Source organism: Pteropus medius, unplaced genomic scaffold, assembly GCF_902729225.1.
Source record: "Pteropus medius unplaced genomic scaffold, Ma_sr-lr_union100, whole genome shotgun sequence".
NCBI lineage: Eukaryota > Metazoa > Chordata > Mammalia > Chiroptera > Pteropodidae > Pteropus > Pteropus medius.
Window position 1 is genome coordinate 5,086,121 of NW_024350921.1, and position 20,328 is coordinate 5,106,448.

Genomic DNA, 20,328 nt, shown 5'->3' on the forward strand with positions numbered 1-20,328 from the left:
TAGTTGATTAGTGTCTATCTTCCAACTTTGTTCCTCTCCTTCAATATTGTATTGGCTGTTCTCTGCCTTTTGCCTCTACACACAAGTTTTAGAATCAGTTTGTTGATATTCATAAAATAGCTAGCTTGAATTTTTATTAGGATCGCATTAAACCTATATATCAAGTTGGAAAAAACACTCTAACAACATTGATTCTTCTTATCCACAAACATGGGATATCTCTCCTTTTATTTAGTTATTTTATTTTGTTCAACAGAGTGTTATAGTCTTCTTCATATAGATCTATATGTAAAGATGTCTACCTAATTATTTCATTGCGGGGGTGCTAATGTAGGTGGGTTTTTTTGTTTGTTTTCTTTGGTTTTTTTTTTTTTTTTTAGGCGAGGCAACCCTTGGTTGACCTCACAAATTGCAAGGATCTTGTCAGCTTACGATATCTTATTTTTTATTTTTTTATGCCAATAGCACTTGGTCTTCCTAGGTGGTCTCCCATTCAAGTACTAACTAGGCCCGACCCTACTTAGCTTCTAAGATCAGATGGGATTGGGCTTGTTCAGGGTGGCATGGCCATAGATGGTATTGTGTTTTTAATTTCAAATTCTACTTGTTTATTGTATATAAAAATACAATCAACTTTTATATATTAATCTTAAATCCTGCAACTTTGCTCTAATTATTTACTATTTTCAGGAGTTTTAATGTCAATTTTTTTTTCCATTTCCCACATAGATAACATGTTGTCTGTGAACAAAGACAGTTATATTTCTTCCTTCTCAATTTATATTCCTTTTATTTCCTCTATTTTTCTTATTGCATTAGCTAGAACTTCCAGTATAATTTAGAAAGGAGTGGTGAGAGAGAGCAAGAAAAATCTTGCCTTATCAAAAAGATTTTTGAAGCATATAACAATATGAAGCAAGCAAGGATTGAATATGGAGTTAATCTCCTCTATCTCTGGCTTTGATCTGTGGACAGTCACTGTCATGACATGGGAGGTTGTTAAAACAAAAGTATTGAAAGCTTATTATTTTTCTGGTTAGAAGGTCCAAAGGAAGAATCCTGAAGCATAAGTCACTGGAAAGTAATGGGACAAATCTAAAACAAAACAAAACAAAAAAAGGGAATTAAGAAAATAACAATTTCACATTGTGTGCCTGTGTGTGTGTGTGTATGTGTGTGTGTGTGTGTGTGTGTGTGTGTGTGTGTGTGTGTGTGTGTATTTGCATGCATCTTACCCATGTCTGACTGGCAGAACACATAAACACAGCACACTGCAAAGAGTCTGAACAAATGTTCACGTTGCTATTCACCAGAGGCAGGACAGAGTTTTCAGTCTGAGTCTAATCAAGTTAACTGGCCACTAAAACAAAACAACACTCTTTGGAGGAATATAATAAAATCCAAAGCTTTCACAGCAAAATAGTCATAATGTTTAGTATATAGTACAATTATTCAGTACATGAACAACCAAGAAAATATGATCCTTTCACGAAGAAAAAAAAATTAACAGAAACAAACTTCCAAATAAGTCAGATATTGAAATTATCTATCAAGAATTTTAAAGGCATTTTGAAAACAAAACTCAGAGAGGTAAGAAATTTTACTAATAATCACTATCATAATCATAATAGTACACATGTCTCTAATTTTAAAATATAGAGGAATATCAGCAATCAAAATATATATAAAAACAAATAAAATATTTCATAAAATCAAAACACATTTTTGAAATAAAAAATTTCACTGGATGGATTTAATAGTTGAAACATAGAAGTAATTGAAGTAATTAATGAGCCTGAAAATAGGTCAATAGTAATAAACAAAGAATAAATAATAAGAATGATAAAATTAAAAAATAAGAGGAAAAGAAAAACATGAACAGATCCTAAGGATTCTATGGGACAATAGCAAAAGGACTAACAAATAAATAAGCTCAGCAAACTTCCCAAAACATGAAGAAAACCACATCAGACAAAAATAGATAAACTAAAGATAAATAATTTTGACAGAACTCAGAGGATAAAAAAGACATAAATGAGAAAAAAAATAGATCACTGTGGACTCTAAAAACAACAATCATCGTTCTCACTGAATCCATCTTTCAGATACTAAGAAAAATGCCAAACCAAATTCCATATCTAGCATAAAGAGTCTTCAAAAATAAAGGCAAGTATATTATCTAAGGTCATGCCAACTTAAGTGGCAGAGTAAGGACACCCTAAAAAATTGCCCCTCTATAAAAATCAATGAAAAAAATGAGTAGAAAAATGTTAAAATCAATTTTATCTGAACTCTGGAAAACAACTTAAGGCTTGTAGCAACCCAGGGAGCATTTAGTTAAATGAATAAAATAAAATAAAAAGACAGCATTTCTTTGTAAGCAAGCTTTGTGGCATTTTAACCTAACCTAGTTCCCTCATCACCAGTAACTTTAAAAACTAAAGCCTACATTTATGGTTCCAGAGAGAGCAGAACAGAGTTTGAGCTCAATCGATATTATCCAATAGAGGAAACAGAAAATAAAATAATAAAAAAGAGTCTTACAGATGTGAGAGACAATATCAAATCTATCCACACATGTATAACTTGAGTCCTCGAAGAAAAGCAAAGGGAAAAGAACAAAAAGAATATTGAAAAATAATGATCAAAAACTTCCCAGATTTGATGAAAACCATTAATTTACCTATACAAGAGGCTCAACAAATTCAAAGTAAGATAAAATCAGAGATCCACACCTAGACCCATATCCAACTTCCAAAAAACAAAGACAATAAAAGTATCTTTAAAACAACAAGAGATGTGATTCATCACACACTGAGGATCAATAAAATTAACAGCTGATTTCTTACTGGAAACTGTGGAGGCTAGAAGACAGTGGGGTGACTATATTCTATTTTAACAGTTCTATTTGAAGTGCTGAAAGAAAAAACTGCCAACCAAGATTTCAATATCTGGCAAAGCCATCCTAAAAAATGAAGGAGAAATCGAGACATTCTCAGATAAATAAAACAATGGAAGAAATTTTCACTAGCAGACCTACCCTGTAAGGAGGTCCTCAGGCTGAAATGAAAGGACACTTTCATTTAAATGAGAAATGAAAGGACACTTTCATTTAAATAAGAGTTTAAAGCCATATAACAAAATAAAGAGCCCTGGTAAACATAATCACATGGTAAATATAAAAGCTAGTATAAATGTATTTTCTGTTTTTAACTATGTTTTTCCTCCCGTTTTATTTAAAAGATGGCTGCACAATGCAATAATTAGAATTCTATATTGGTAAGTACACATTATATGAAGATAAAATATGTGAAAATACACCATAAAAGAAGAGAAGATAGCTGATTATAATAGATGATAGATAGATGATAGATAGACAGATAGATAGATAGATAGATAGATAGATAGATAGATAGATGATAGAGATGAAAGATAGAGATGATAGAGATGGTAGATAGAGAAATGATAGATATTTAGATTTGGGGAGATTGACAAATATGTGAATATTAAAAAATACACTCTTAAATAAACAAATCTCAAACAATTGCAAGAGCATTGTTGCTACAGGGGCTGCTTGTTGACCATGGATGGAAAGAGATACAGGGAAGAAGGTAAACTAAGAATACAAAGAATTAGAGACCCCCTCTTACCATATGGAGAAAATATGACCTATATGGTATACAAGTGAAGTTTACATTTACTTACTTATGAATCAAATAAACTAGAATAAATTTCTCAATATATACAAAGAAACAAAAATATCCGCTATTCTGTTTGTTTATTTATTTATTTGTTTTCAAGTGTGTAAAGACAGTCTGGGTTTATGTGGGAACTAAGTTAAATACATAAAATTTGACTTTATTTTTCTAGTTTACATGAACTTCATATAAGATTTAAAATTTAAGTATCTGAATATGATGTGAAACAATTTTTGGTTAGCCTAACTATTAATGAATAAATAATAAGATTCTAAGTTTTATTTTCCATTTAGAAATACTATGTTGAATAATGCAAATGGTACATTTACTACAGCCTTCTAAACATAACCTAAGTGTCATCCTTCTCAAAAAAATGTGAAATAAGTAAACTTATTCCCTAGAAAAGCAAGGTTCATGGAGATGTTTTAAGTGTTACATTTATAAATATAATGTCTTAAGTATACAACTCATCTTCAAAAATATTGTCTTATGATAGATGTGTTTTTCCAAGTCATAAAATTATAGCATAGAAGTTTGACATCTGATTGAAAAATATTTTCATTGCTTTATTGAGATGTAAAAACAAAACAAAACAAAACAAAACTACACATCTTTTATTGGGCTAGAAGCTAAGTGTATGCCTGTGTGCATGTGCATGCCTGGGCATGCTTGAAACTGTGTTCTTATTTACTTCAGAGTAAAATTCAGATTTAGCTTGTGACTGACATAACTTCGATCACAGTAAAAGGCTAAGAGAAATTTTAGGAGCTTTTTTCTGCTGGTCTCAATCTCCCTTTGAAATCCAGTCTCTTCATTCTTACCAATGTTGACCTCAATGAGAATAGGTCAAGAACAACTACAACCCTTGTTAACTTTGCTTCAAGGGAGTGTGCCCTTCCTTTAGAACCTGACTGAGCAGGTTCTCCCTCCTACATAATGAGCTTTACTGAGAATAATAATAATAATAACAACTCAGTGCAAATAATTAATTAGTAATAGGGTTAGTAACAATGGAAAATAATAAAATTGCAAATAGTATGCAGCTCTAATAGTTGTAGCACAAAAAATTGGGCTTTCTCCCAGGGTACTAAGAAAAATGTGCAAAAATCTCTATATTTTAATATTAAAAGAACATAAAGATTGTAGAAACTATTTCTTCTTTCTTTCCTGGAAAAGTAAAGTTCATAGAGATACTGAATTGCAGGTTTATGAAGATATTGAATTGAAGGAGAAAATAAAAGTCTTAAAATTAGAAAATGGCTAACTATAACTACTTGTGAGCTAAGCAATAAAAGCCAGTAATGGGCTTTGAAAAAGTTAGAGTGGAATATCATAACCTTTTGCAACATACATAAATAGAGGAAAAGAAGAGAGAGAAGGAGTGAGGAATATTAAAACGCTCAGGACACAGGGCTGACATACCTAGATATTCCTGGTTAAAGTTCCAATGTCACAATAAGTCATAAAGCAATAATAATACCTATAAGTTGTGTGAATAACTGCTTATGTTTTATATAAATACAGAATGAAAAAATGACTAATAATTTATTGATTTTAACAAAAGGGTCAGTCTCAGAGATGAGGTATCCTTGCTTTTCATAACAAAATGAGGTGATCCTATCAGCAGCCCCCAAAGTGGCAAGTTTAATAGCACTTTTCAAATTACCAAATTAATTATAATTTCTATAGTTCATACATTTCTCCTCAAATATGTATAGTAAAGATATATACTGATATGAGTTTGGTTAATAATTGACAACAACATCTTTGTAATTAAATCAAATGAATACATTTTAAAAAAATATTTCTAAGCAACTAAAAATATTCTATACTTAAATTTTCTGTACCTGTTACATGGTAATAATTTGCTGAAATTTTGAAATCATTTCAAATTTTGAACAAGTACTCACTTTCTGCTTTTCATTTATTTAGAAGTAATATTTGATTTTACTAAATATTTATTCCATTATAATATTTTCATTAATTGAAGGGGCAACTTATCTCTGGTAATGATTTTTTTAAAATAAATTTATCAGAATGAAAATTAAGTAAATATTCTAGTGTTTTTAAATATTAAAAAAATATCAAAGAATCCCTATAAAGCATTAAGCTTCAAAAAATCTGCTAGCTTTTATTTTTCTAAAATGAACATTGTAGACTACATGGCATGATTTAAGAGAACCATTTACTTAAATATTACTCAAATGTCCCAGGAAAGTTAATTTTCTGAACCTAACTAAAAAATGTAATGTAGTATATTACAGGATGTTCATTAACAGGACTGACTTAATTTGTACATGAGAATCAGTTACCTATTTTCTGTTCCTGCCTTTTGTAACTCTCATTTTCAAACAAGACAGACACACTTAAGAGTTTTAATCCCACCGAGGTCTTGGTGAATAAAAGGCAGACACTGTCTCTGTCCCTCAGAAGTGGGGATAGGTCAGAAGAAGCCCAGGATATCTGGGGTGTGTAGAGCTACAGTGAATCTTGCTCACAACAGAGTCGTTGAGCTCCTCTCACATGACTGAGCTTTTGTCTCAGGACCTGACTTGGGATTGCGATTTCACCTTGAACAGAAATCTAGCTGACTGAATCTAAGAATTCCTTCCCTAGTTTCTTCTAGAGTCTTCATCCTGAAGGCTGGTTCTTGATTCTAGAATTCCTTAATTTAATGTATATGGACCTCCTGATCAGTAATTCCAGAACTCATCTGATGCTCCCACCCATGGCTGCCTAGACACTTGTCATCATGCTCTTCTTAGCTGTGGATTTTTAGTCTTTACAAAAATAAGATAATTTTATTAAATCAGTTTTGTTTCTTTGAAGAAACTAAATTTTTTTTTCAGTTTTCTTAATCCATACAGTGAATATATTTCCAAGGTAATAATTAAGCTTCTACAATATCACCCTGATACTTCATGATATTTTATGTGTTTTACTTTTATCTACAGAAGATAGTACAATATGGAAAAAGAAAGAAATTTGAGACATAATTTATGAGGAACATAGACATAAATTTATATGCTTTTTTGTTTGTTTGTTTGTTTGTACCACTTGCCTTCACATACTTTTGGTCTTTCATTGAGGTTTAATTGGATCCCCAGTAAATCTTTTTTATCTCCTTCGGTGATTCTGTTATTCTGGAGATATTGATTAGTCTGTGAAAAAAATTAAAAAGATGATAATGACAGAGAGAGAGGAAACATAATACTGGCTTAGTAGATTAAAATGTAGTGCCATGAAAAGTAAAATTGGTATTTTATTTTAGTAATAAACATCTGGTCACACTTGGAGCTGTCAGGTGGACATGGTAGGTAGGGGGAGATAATGAGTTTATTTTCTTCCTATATAGTAATATCTAGAGATCATGAGCATGGGGTCTGGCTTGTAACTTATTCAGAAAAGTAAAGAAAAACGTTAGTTTCAGAAAGATAACACTAACTATAGAGTATATAGTTTGTGAAAAAAATAGTAAATCTTAACAGCTGTTGGAATGCTTTGGTAAGCTACTTGATCATTTAACACCTGAGCGTTTGGCTAACAGGAAACAAAGACAAAAATAGAGTAAAACTAATCTAAACCAGAAAATAACTAGACTTTGAGGGTAGGTATAATCATAGGAGAGAGGAGAAGGAGGGCATCCCAATATGTTAGAAATTTCCTCCAGAAATACACTACCTTTAAAGGAAAATCGATTCACAAGAAAAATGTAATAGTACATAGGAAATCCATAAGCCATATCACTCATTCTAAAATCCTCAGAGAGACTGGGAATGACTCGAGTCTCCCACTACACAGAGGATAGGGGTTGAGCTAAATTCATTAACTTCAAAGTATGGACTATCTTAGTTGATGCCTCGCTGATGCTTGAGTTATAAGGAAAACTGAGCAGAAGTCTGACTAAAGGAGAAATGAGTCATTTTTATTGCCAGTTTTTCCAGCAATTAGCTACGTGCTCCATGAGAGAAAATAATACGTTTCTAAATTTTTTCATCTACAAAGGAGACATAATACTACCTGATCCATCTAACCTACAAAATCATATAAAAATCAAATGACTACACTTAGAAATGTGTAAAACCTCTCTAGAATGAAAGGCTTTTAGAGTTGACAGACTCAGGAGTCAGTGGCTACATGTCAATACCTCTTATCCTGGACTGTAAACTGCCTGTTTTTATAGCTAACTGTATTTTGTTTTTATTCACATTAAGACATGTCTAAGTCAGCATATAAGAAAGGAAATAGTCTTTCTATTGCTCAATTTGCATGATGATGACATGCTTCATCTAATTGTACATTGTTTTCTATCTACTGAGGGCACATCCTTCACAAATTTTGCTTGGCTAATTTCTACTCAGTTTTTGAGTAGCTGTTACTAGAGCATTCCTTCTCTGGGAAGTCTATCTCAACCGTCTCCCAAGATAATTCCAATGAATTCCTGTTGCATCTTTTATTCTTTCCCAACTCTTTCTGTATTATAATTGTCTGCTTACTTTACTGTCTCCTCCAATTGACTGTAAGCTCCTTGAGGCCAAAACCATGTGCTATTTAATGTTGCACTCACATCAATTCTGGCATACAGAATGCTCTCAATTAAGGGTTCTCAACATGAGGTCATTTTATGAACTTCAAGAGTTCAACCATTTCCCAAGAAATGTTATGCCAAATGTCCTAAGTATGATGTGTAACTTCGGGAGTCTGGGAAATAATTGCATTTTTTGACTTGCCACTGAGCTAGGGTGTGTCTGTAGGGAAAATAAATTGGAGTTCCTCCAGTAGCCACTCTACAGTACCTATTTCCTGGCAGAATCCCATAACTTCCTATTTTCCAGAATCTACTCTTCTCATAGCATTAATGGTGTGGTACCTCTCTACTCCTTACATGGCAAGCTAAACATCCTTTCCGATTCTAAGGTTCTATTCATATTTAAGGAATTGAGGGCTACCGTGAGGAAACCTAAAGTATAGTAGTTATTGATTAAATGTTGTCATTGAGCTTGGCCAGGAAATGGAATTACTTTAGTCAATCAGGTATTCTGATTAATAGAAATCAATACCAGATGAGACTGACTATGCAGTGATGAGATAGATGAATTTATGTAAGTGGTTGGTGAAATTTGCCTTTTCACTTTACAATTATAATTATATGCAGATTTTCAGATTTCAAAGAAGCAGCATATGATAAATAACATGCTTCTAGGTGGAATTTATCTTTGATGATTCAGCAAGATCTCACAGAGCTTTAAGATCAGTACTAGAAGTATACATTGTCATTGTTTGAGCTTGCAAGTAATAAAGATTTCTGGTTAAAGGGTCAATTTTACTTCTCTCATTTAGGCCTCATATGTGGTTATCATGAAGAGAGAAAAAAAGGTGTTAAAAACAATCAGTGGATGACTGCAAGGAGAATAAAAGAAATCTGTATTCACTGGCTGTGGTGGCTGAATTTTCTGTTCTCTAACATGCATTAAACTTCCGACCTCCTGTGCCTCATAACAGAGTCATTATTACTTTTTTAATGATAAAAGTGTTTGGATCAAGTGTTACATTAAAAGGACAAGCCTGAGCAGATCCTGAGCACAAAGCCTTCAGTTTTATAAAGTAGAAAGTTAATGTTCACTGGAATTCTCATGTCCTTTGTATCCAAGAGAAGTACAATAGTGCATTTAGTTGTTTTTCAACCTTATTCGGGTTGGGGATGTATGGAAAATAAAAGAAAAAAATAAAAAGTGGGGCTTACCCTTTCAAGGCAATCTGTAGGGAACTTGGAACAAACATTATGTTCAGTCTAGTATTAATGAGTCCTCTCAAACACCTTGTGATTAATTCTGCATAATAAGAAAAGTGTCAAAGAAATCTAAGACTGAAAATATATTTGAATCAGAAAACTCGAGCTCACAAAGAGCTCAAGATGCCTTAAATAACTTAAGAGCTACCTTCTAATTTCCTCATGGTCATCTCTAAAAAGCTATTAAATTTATCGTGAAACAAAACAAATTTATCATCTTCTTCCAAATGTGATCTTCCTCTATGCAACGTCATTTCACCTCAGGAGAAATAATTAATCAACCCATCCTCTAAGCCTCGTCTATACATTGTTTATTATACTAATACCTTGATTATCACTTTTTACATGTAAGCAATGTATAGTACAGATTATATATTATCTCTTCCAAGAGAGTAAGTAGACTGAACCCTTTGAGAGCAGGGACTATCATTTATTTCTTCATCCACAGTATTTTGCATAGTACTAAATTTTAGATAATAGTTAAAAACAAGAATAGCTAAGACATATTGAAATTATGTGCTAAAAAACATTTTAAGCAAGTTATATGTACTAACTCATCTAATCTGCATAACAGATCTATGGAACATGAATAATTTTTGTCTCAATTTCACAGATGAAAAAACCAAAACAGAAAGTTTAAGTAGCTTTTCTGAGATCACATCCTGAGCAATGGGAAAAGCCCTAATTCAGATCTAGGCATCTTCCTCCAGTCTGCCTGAACTCTTCATAATATTTTGTTGTGTGTCTTCTGATGGTTTCCCTGTTAACAAACACTTTTGATCTATCATCCATCTATCTATCCATCTATCTATCTATCTATCTATCTATCTATCTATCTATCTATCATCTATCTATCTATCTATCTTTCTATCAATGTAATCATCTATCTATCATCTATCTAATCTAAACTTTCTCTCTTGAAACACTATATTCAACACCTCAAGGAATTGCCACTAACTGGGTTACTACCAGTTGATTCTCTTAGCCGAGAATTTCAGCTCTCTTCCAAACTGAGTGTTAGGCCTTTAGTGAGGCGATCCTTTGCCTAAATTCAGACAGATTACCCTGTCTAACAATATCTAATTTCACATCCAATACTGGAGACTTTCCCTATAACATGGCCCTATATATCATAGATGTTATATCTATCTATCTATCTATCTATCTATCTATCTATCTATCTATCTATACACATATATATAGATAGATGTAGATATAGATAGATATAGATAAAGATAGATGTAGATAGATAGATATAGATATAGATATAGATATAGACATTAGATTATATTTCTGCCAACATGGCACACATGATATCTTGATAAATTATTTATCTATAAAACACATAGAAATACTGGAAAATGTAAAAATAAACACAAAGCAAAAACAAAAACTTAAACTTTGTTCTGAACCAGCAAGGAATTAAGACAAATCTGTAGAAGCCCAAAAACCAAAGTAAGCAATAAAAAGTTTTTAAGAGTGCACTAAAGCTACAAGCTCCTGAAATCATTTGCCAATTTTAACAAATTCAAATATTGGATTTTACCAATCCTAAGAGGGTTAAGAAATATGAGCTTGGGCCCAAAAAAGTGGAGGATTGAGAACTGAAATACTTACATGTAATTTGAATCCTCAAACAGCTAAAGCCTCAATGATAAGATCATATGAAACAGAAACTCAGCCAACTGTATGAAAAAAAGATTTCTCTATCTTGATGTTGGATCCTTGATCACAGGTCTGCCTTAATGAAGGTTTGAGGTTTGAATTTATACTTTATATTCAGTCCAGGAAACATAAAATTATAAAATTCTAATAAGTGAACTAAGGGAGACATGGTGACTGATGGATGAAAAATAAATTGCCTATGGAGTTCAGACCATCATAAACTTCAGATTTGAAATTATGAAACACAAGAACAAAAGATGACTGAAAGAAAAAGAATGTGAAGAGTAAAATCTGAAAAATTTTAATTAATTAATTAATTAATTAATTATTTTATGGCGACATTGGTTAACAAAATCCAATAAGTTATGGCTATACACTTTAACAGTAAGACATGTATATATATTTACACTGTGTGTTCACCTCCCATAGTTAGATTTCTTTCTGTCATCACATATTTGATCCCCTTTACCCTGTCTACCTTCCCCTACCTCCTCCACCAGCTACTCTATGGTAACAACTAGTCTATAGTCCATGTACATGAGTCTCTGTTTGTTTTGTCCTGTTCGTTTATTGCTTTTAGGTTTATATCTCAGATATAAATGATATCATGTGATTTTCAACTTTTTCCCTCTAGGTTATTTTGCCTTAGCATGATTATCTCGAGATCCGTCCATGTTGTTGCAAATGGCAGTATTTCATCTCTTCTTATGGCTGAGTAATTTTTCATTATATATATGTATCACCGCTTCTTTAGCCAATCATCTAAGTAGGACACTTCAGTTGCTTCCATAACCTGGCCATGTGAATAATACTGCTATGAAAATTGGTGTGTAAATATCTTTTTGGATATGGGTTTTCAGGTCTTTGAGGTAAATACCCAGTGGAGGGATTCCTGGATCATATGGTAGATCAATTCTTAGTCTTTCGAGGAATCTCCATACTGATTTCTATAGTGACTGTAACAATTTGCAGTCCCACCAGTAGTGTATGAGGGGTCTTTTATCTCCGCCTCTTCTCCAACATTTGATATTACTTGTTCTGTTGATTATAGCTATTCTAACAGGTGTGAGATTGTATCTCATTGTGATTTTGATGTGTATTTTCCTAATAGCTAGCAATGTTGAGCATCTTTCCAAATATGTGTTGGCCATTTGTATGACCTCTAGGGAGAAGAGTCTGTTTAGATCTTCTGCCCATTTTTTGATTGGATCATTTGTTATCTTGTTGTCATTGAGTCATATGAGTTCTTTGTATATTTTGGACATTAGTCCCTTATTGGATTCATTGCTTGCAAATATATTTTCCCATTTGAATGGTTGTCTCTTTACCTCTTGACAATTTCTTTTGCTGACCAGAGCTTTTTAGTTTGATGTAGTCTCATTCATTTTAGCTTTTATTTCCCTTGCCTTTGAGGCCAAATTCATAAAATCCTCTTTAAGTCCAAGGTCTTTGAGTTTAATTCTTATGTTTTCTTCTATGAATTTTATTGTTTCAGGTCTTATATTCATGTCCTTAATCCACTTTGAGTTAATTTTGGTGTGTCCTGATAGACAACAATCTAGTTTCATTCTTTTGCAAGTGGCTTTCCAGTTTTCCCAGCGCCATTTATTGAAGAGGCTTTCCTTTTTCCACTGCATTTTTTTGGCTTTCTTGTCAAAAATTATTTGCCCATATAAATATGGGTTTACTTCTGGACTCTTGATTCTGTTCCACTGATCCCTGTGTCTATTTTTCTGCCAAGAACATGCCGTTTTGATTACTGCCACTCTGTAGTATAATTTGAAGTTGGGCAGAGTGATACCTTCAGCCTCGTTTTTTTTTTTTTTTTTTTTTTTAGCTTTGGCAATTCAGGGTCTTTGTGCTTCCATACAAATCTGATGATTTTTTGTGCTATTTCTTTAAAAAATGCCCATGGGATTTTGATGGGGATTGCATTAAATCTGTATAATGCTTTAAGTAATATGGTCATTTCGACTATGTTGATTATTATTTCCAAGAACACTGAATATCTTTCCATTTCTTTGTATCTTCTTCAATTTATTTTAATAGTGTCTCATAATTTTCATTATATGGGTCCTTCGTATATTTTGTTAAATCTATTTCTAGGTATTTTATTCCTTTTGTTGCAATTGAAAAAAATAATTATTTTTCCACTTCCTTTTCTGACACTTCATTATTAGTGAATAGGAACGCAACGGATTTTGAACGTTGATTTTGTATCCAGAAACTTTACTGTATTTGTTTATTGTTTCTAGGAGTGATCTTGAAGAGTCTTTAAGGCTTTCTGTATAGAGAATCATGTCATCCACAAATAGTGACGATTTGACTTGTTTCCTTTTGGATGCCTGTATATCTTTCTCTTGTCTGATTGCACTCGCTAGGACTTCCAATGTTATATTGAATAACAGTGGTGATAGTGGACAGCTTTATCTTGTTTCTGATCTTAGAGGGAAGATTTTTAGTTTTTCACCATTAAGTATAATGTTGGCTGAGGATTTGTCATATATGGCCTTTATTATGTTAAGTACTTTCCTTCTATATCAATTTTGTTAAATGTTTTTATCATAAATGGATGCTGTATCTTTTTTTTTGTTTTTGCATCTGTTGATATGATCATGTGATTCTTATTCTTTAATTTGTTTATGTGGTGTATCATATTAGCCAATTTGTGTATGTTGAACCATCTCTGTGCCTCTGAGATAAAGCCTGCCTGATCGTGGTGTATAATTCTTAAAATAAGCAGTTGTATTCGGTTCTCTAGTATCTTATTTAGAATTTTTGCATCTGTGTTCATGAGAGATATTGGTTTGTAGTTTTCTTTTCTGCCCTAATTTTGATTCTTTCCTTCTGCTGACTTTAGAATTCATTTTTTCTTCCTTTTCTAGTTTTTTAAGATGAAATATTAGGTTGTTTATTTGGGCTCATTTTTGTTTTTGGAGATAGGTCTGTAATGATATGAACTTTCCTCTTATGACCACTTTTGCCTTGTCCCAAAAGTTTTGATATGTTGTACTACCATTTCTATGTATCTCTTGATCTCTATTTTTATTTCTTCCCTGAACTAGTTATTCTTCAGTAGCATGTTGTTTAATCTCCATGTATTTGTGGCTCTTACTTTCTTTTTGCAGTTGATCTCTAGTTTCAAAGTGTTATGATCCAAGAATATGTTTGGTATGATATCAACTCTCTTATATTTGTTGAGGCTATCTCTGTGTCCCAGTATGTGGTCATTCCTTGAGTATGTTCCATGTGCACTAGAGAAGAATGTATAAGCAGCTATTTTGGGATGGAAGGCTCTGTAAATGTCAATTATGTCCAGTTGGTCTAATGTATCATTTAAGGATGTTATTTCCTTATTGATTTTCTGTTTGGATGATCTGTCCATAACCAAGAGTGGGGTATTTAGGTTCCTACCAAGATAATGTTTTGGTCTGTTTCTCCCTTTAGTTCTGTTAATAATTGCTTTACATATTTTGGGGCTCCTGATTGGGAGCATAGGTATTAATAAGTGTTATGTCTTCTTGGTGCATGATTCCCTTTATCATTATGAAGTGTCCCTCAGTATCTTTCTTTAGCTTTTTTTTTTTTTGAAGTCTGTTTTATCTGACATTATTACCTTTACTCCTGCTTTTCTCTGAATGCTATTTTCTTCAAATATTATTTTTCACCCTTTAACTTTGAGTCTATATTTGTCTTGGAGCTGAGATGTGTCTCCTGGAGGCAGTATATGGTTTTGTTTTGTTTTTTTGATCCATTCTGTGACTCTGTGACTTTTTTTGGTGAGTTCAGTTCATTTACATTTAGGGTGATTATGGAAATATGAGGTCTTCTTAAAGCCACTTTATCTTTTGCTTTCTGGTAGCTTGGAGTTTCCATTGCTCCCTTGTCCTTGTGTTTCTGTTTTCTTTATTTTGGTTGGCTTTTGTGGGGTTTGCCTCTGGTTCTTCTTGTTTTATGTTATATACTTCGGTTCTGAATTTTCTGTGTGTAGTTATCACTACGAATATGAAAAGGATAGTTATATATGTACAGTCATCCATTGTCTTCTGTGCATGCATTATCTCCTTTCTCCTTTGCCTTTTGGATCTTTGAATCCTCTCTTTTTTAGTCATTTTTGTCTCAGTCTGTTCCAATGTATGCTGAACGTTCATAACTATCTTGCTATAGCAATTCTCTTCTTTTTTTTTTTCTCAGCAATTCTCTTATTAATGTTTAAGCATATAATGCCCTGTTCTCAGTAAGTGTTGCACTCTTCTGCTTCTATTTGTCTGATAGTCACCTTACTCCTAATCATAGTTTTTCTTTTCTTTCTTTCTTTCTTTCTTTTTTTTGTCATTTTGTTTTAGATGAGCTGACTTCTTTAAGTATTTCATTTGTGCAGGCCTCATAGTGGAGAATTCTCTCAATTTTCACACTTCTGGAAAGGTCTTTATTTCGCCTTCATATCTAAAGGAGAGCTTAGGTGGATACATTATCCTAGACTGGTAGTTCCTTTCACTTAATAGTTTGAATATTTAATTCCACTTCTTTCTGGCTTGTAAGGTTTGTGCAGAGAAGTTGATGTTATTCTAATGGTTTTCCTTTATAAGTTACCGTCTTCTTCTCCCTGGCTGCCCTGAGAATTCTATCTTTGTCGTTGATTTTTGATAATTTTAATACAATGTGTCTTGGGGAAGGCCTTTTTCGGTTGAGATAATTTGGTGTTCTAGTGACTTCTTTAATTTCAAGCTCCAGTTCATTCCTTGGATTTGGGAAATTTTCGTTATTTATTTGTCTGAAAATGCTTTCTAGTCCCTACCTCTTTTCCTCACCTTCGATAATGCCCATTATTCTTATGTTTCCTCTCCTGATAGTATCGGCTAGTTCTTGTATTTCTCTTTCATTATTTTTCATTCTTCAGATTCTCTCTTCTTCCTTCCGATTTATATCTAGGTTTCTGTCTTCAATATTACCGATCCTTTCCTTCATTTGGTCGACTCTATTTCCCAAGCTTGCCATTTCATTTTTCAACTCTTGCAGTGTGTTTTCTATCTACAGAAGATCTATTCTGTTCTTTTCAAAGGTTTCAATCTTCTTGCTCTGCTCATCTAGTTGTTTTTTCAATTCCTGAAATTGTTGATATGACTTATGTAGAAAATCACTGAGTTTTTCAGCTGTACCATCCTGAATTCTCTGTCATTTAAGTCATTGCATATTTTCTGTGTCTGTAAGCTTATTTCCTGGGAATTTTTCTCTTTCCTTCTGAGATGCCTTGTCACCTTGGTTGTTCATGGTTTTTAATGGACTATTTCTTTACCTGGGCATTAATGAAAGTGTATTCTGCTGTTTTTCCAGAAAGATTTATTGTATAAAGGTCTCTCTTTAGCCCGCTGCAAAGGAGATACTTTTCTTTTGGTTTCCTGTAGGTGGCGTCTAAGCCTCTTGTATTCTTGCTTTATATAAAGCCTTAATAATCCGTTTTTTTTTTTTCTTATAGATGTTTAATCAGGCTCAATACTCTCAGTCTCAGTCCCTGTCAGTGTTAGCAACAATTTCAGTAGCGTTTGCTCAGATTCCCCTGCGGCTCCGTGGTTTTCTGTCTCGGAGGCTATGGTGGGAGAGGCCCTCTAGTTAGGGGTTGGGGACTGCAGCTCAGCCTTTGCTTTGTAACCACAGCTGGTAAAAATCAACTGTTGTTTCTCTGCTGTCCCACTTATCTGCTTTCTGCCCTGATGACTGGGCCTTGCCACTAGCCACATGGAGCTCATAGAACTCTCAGGCAGGGCTGTTCAAGGAATTTGCTGCACCTTCTCCCTAACTCCATCTCCTGCAGGGAGCTCCAGTGGCTGCTAGAGATAGCTTCTTTATTACTCCCAGGCAACCACCAGATACCTGGGATTCTGACCTGTGGTAGCTCTTATGCACAGATCTCACGCTCAGACATGCTGGTGCGCAGTTTGGGTGTTTTTTGTTGAGTTTTAGATTTTCAGTTCATTGTTGTTTCAAGGGGAGAGATCTGGGGACATCTCTCACTCCGCCATATTTCTCCAAACTCCCAAATCTGCAAATTTTTGAAGGAAAATAGAGAATAACACCGTTGCAATCTTGAGTAGATTTTTAAAACGAGATATAAAGCCAAAAAAGTTGATAAATTTAATCACACAAAAATAAATCTTCTGTTTATGAAAAAGTGTTTATCAAAATGTGTGTGTGTGTGTATGTGTGTATGTGTGTGAGAGAGAGAGAGAGAGAGAGGGTGAGAGAGAGAGAGAGAGAGAGAGAGAGAGAGAGTGGAGGTATACACTGCAATACTTGAAAATTTATGTGGGAATTCACATGACCTCAAAGAGCAAGACAAATATGAAGATGAAATTAGAGAACTTACACTCTGATTTCAAGGCTTACTCTAAAATAACAGTAAAATATAATAGTAAAAAATAATAAATAAATAATAGTAATAGGCAACGAACCGATATCTGGTATAATCTACAAACAAATAATAGAAATACAATTAACCCAACAGGAAACTGGGTAGAATTAACAGAAAAAGAAATCTGAAAGATCAATTTTAAAAATTTAAAATTTTCAATCTCTCTAATAATCAGGGAAGTGAAACTAAAATCCAAGGAGATTTCATACTCATCAAATGGGTAAAATAAATTGATCATAAAAAGGACTGGTAAGGCTATGAAGCAATAGAAACTCTTACTAATAGTTAGTGTAGCATAAATTGGACAAACTCTTTGCAGAGGGATTTTGTCTAAAAATATAGAAGTCAACAGTAAACATACCTTTGACTTAGCAATTTCAACTTTTGCAATACGCCAGAAATAAACTCATAAGTATATAGAGTATGCAAAGGGACATAAAAGAGCATTATATGCATTTTTAAAACAATGGAAACATCCTAAATATCAATTGAGATAAATAAATAAATTGTGACAGTTTCGTAGAGTGAAATATCACTCAGCATTGAAAAGGAGGCATAGATATACATTTACCAACATGGATGAATCTCACAAATAAAATGTTGAGATAATAAAACAAATGTAAGAATGAAAAATTTTAAAGCAAGGTTAAGGGTATATATGAAAATCTACAGCTAACATTATTTTTACAGGTTAAATATTGAACCTTTTCCTTTAAGGTTGGGGCAGGGTAAGAATGTCTATTCTTACCATGTCTATTCAAAATTTATTATGGTTCTTATTCAGTACAATTAAGAAAGAGGAGTGGTGGGGGAAAAGGAGAGAGAGAGAATAAAAAAGGAAGAAAAATAGAGGTAGGTGGGTTGGAAAGTAAAGCTTTCTCTCTATATATGTTAGACAATTTTGTGCATAGGAAATATGACTGAATATACAAACACCAGAAATAAGAGATTAATTTAGCAAGGTCATAGGTTAAAAAATCAATATAAAAATATTTATATTTTTACTGGCAATAAATAATTGGAAGTTGAGGTTTTAAACATAATATATATATATATGTATATATTTTAAAGCCTACAGCACCTGGTATTCCTAGGTGATCTCCTATCCAAATACTAACCAGGCCCAACTCTGCTTAGCTTACAAGATCAGACGAGATTCAGTGTGTTCAGATTGGCATGACCATAATTAAACATCATAATTGTTAATAGCATGAGAAAGAACCTCTTGGAATATATTTAACAAAAGATATGCAAGACTTTTAGAAAACATTGCTTGGAGAAATTTTAAAATACCAAATAAATAGAAATTAAAAAAAAAAACACCTCTATATTGTTAAAATGTTGACTTTCTTCCAAAGTGATTTATAGATTCAATAAAACTACAATCAAAATTACATCAGTCTCTTTTAAAACTAGAAATTGGCAAGCTAATTTGAAAACTTACATGGGGATGCAAATGTCCTCAAATAGCATGACAAATATGAAGAGGATAAAATTAGAGAACTTCCACTCTGATTTCAAGGCTTACTCTAAAATAACAGTAATAAAGACCATGTGCTATTTGCAAAAGGATATACAAATAGATCAGTAGAGAGAGAAGAGACTAGAAATAGACCTATACATATGTCATAAGTTATTCTAAGAAAACAAAAGGTGTCAAAGCAATTCAATGAGAAAAAAAAGAAATTCTTCTCAATAAATGGTTCCAAAAAAAATCCCCAAGATATCCATTAGCACTATTTAAAACATTTTATATTTATTAATTCATTTGAATTCCCACACAGACATGTGAGGAAAATATTACTACTATTTCCATTTTTACGGAGAGGAAACTGGGACTGAGAGGGGTTAAATAACTTGCTTAAAGTTACACAGCTTAGAAACAGCAGAGCCAGAATAAGAACTGAGGCACTGTGGAGAGTTCAAAGCAAGCTAGAATGACAGGAGACACGTTACCAGAAGAGGCTGTATTCAGTCTGGGAAAGGTGAAAAATGTTCATCTGGAAGACAATTTTCCTTCATGATTTTCTCTGGCTTCTTTTCTTGCTGTATATTTTCTGGCTCAAGGGGGTCGTCATCACAGTTACCTCTCTTTCAAGAGGTCATGTTCTAGCTATGCTTTACTACCTCTTGAAGGGGAGTTTACTGGACTGCTTTGAGCCAGGAAAACATAAACAATTGACCCAATATGTAATAGATCATTTGAATAACCCTATAAATACTAAAGAAATAGAATTTATATTTTAAATACTCTCCTCAAACACTTTCAGGCCCAGCTAGTTTAACTGAAGACATCTACCTAATGTACAAGGAATTAATATGAACTCTACATAATCTCTTCAAGAAAATAAAAGACCACTCTGATTTAGCAGAGTGGCAGAAGGTATAACCGGTGCTATAAGGCAAGACAAGAAAATGAAAGGCACACAGATCAGAAAGCAAGAAATAAAACTGTAACTATTTGTCAATTACATAATTGTCTACAGAGAAAATCCTTAAAATTTACAAAAAAAACCCCTCTCATAACTGATAACTGAGTTCAGCAAGCTCATAGAGTATAAAATAAATATTTAAGAATCAATTGTATAGTTATATGATTTATATATATGTAAAATTTATATATATTAACATATTTATATATAAACAGTGTGCACCAAAGTTTAAAAATACTATGTATAACCACTCAAAATAAACATTTACATGTATACATAACAAACATGTATAGAACTTATATGCTGAAAACTACACACACTTATGAAAGAGAT

The 20,328-nt window shown here is 32.9% G+C and overlaps 2 pseudogenes; both read right to left on the reverse strand.

Annotated features, from left to right (window-relative positions):
- Positions 1–456: 456 nt before the first annotated feature.
- LOC120584491 (uncharacterized) lies at positions 457–575 on the reverse strand (annotated as a pseudogene).
- Positions 576–18,632: 18,057 nt separating this feature from the next.
- LOC120584495 (uncharacterized) lies at positions 18,633–18,751 on the reverse strand (annotated as a pseudogene).
- Between the last annotated feature and the right edge of the window lie 1,577 nt (positions 18,752–20,328).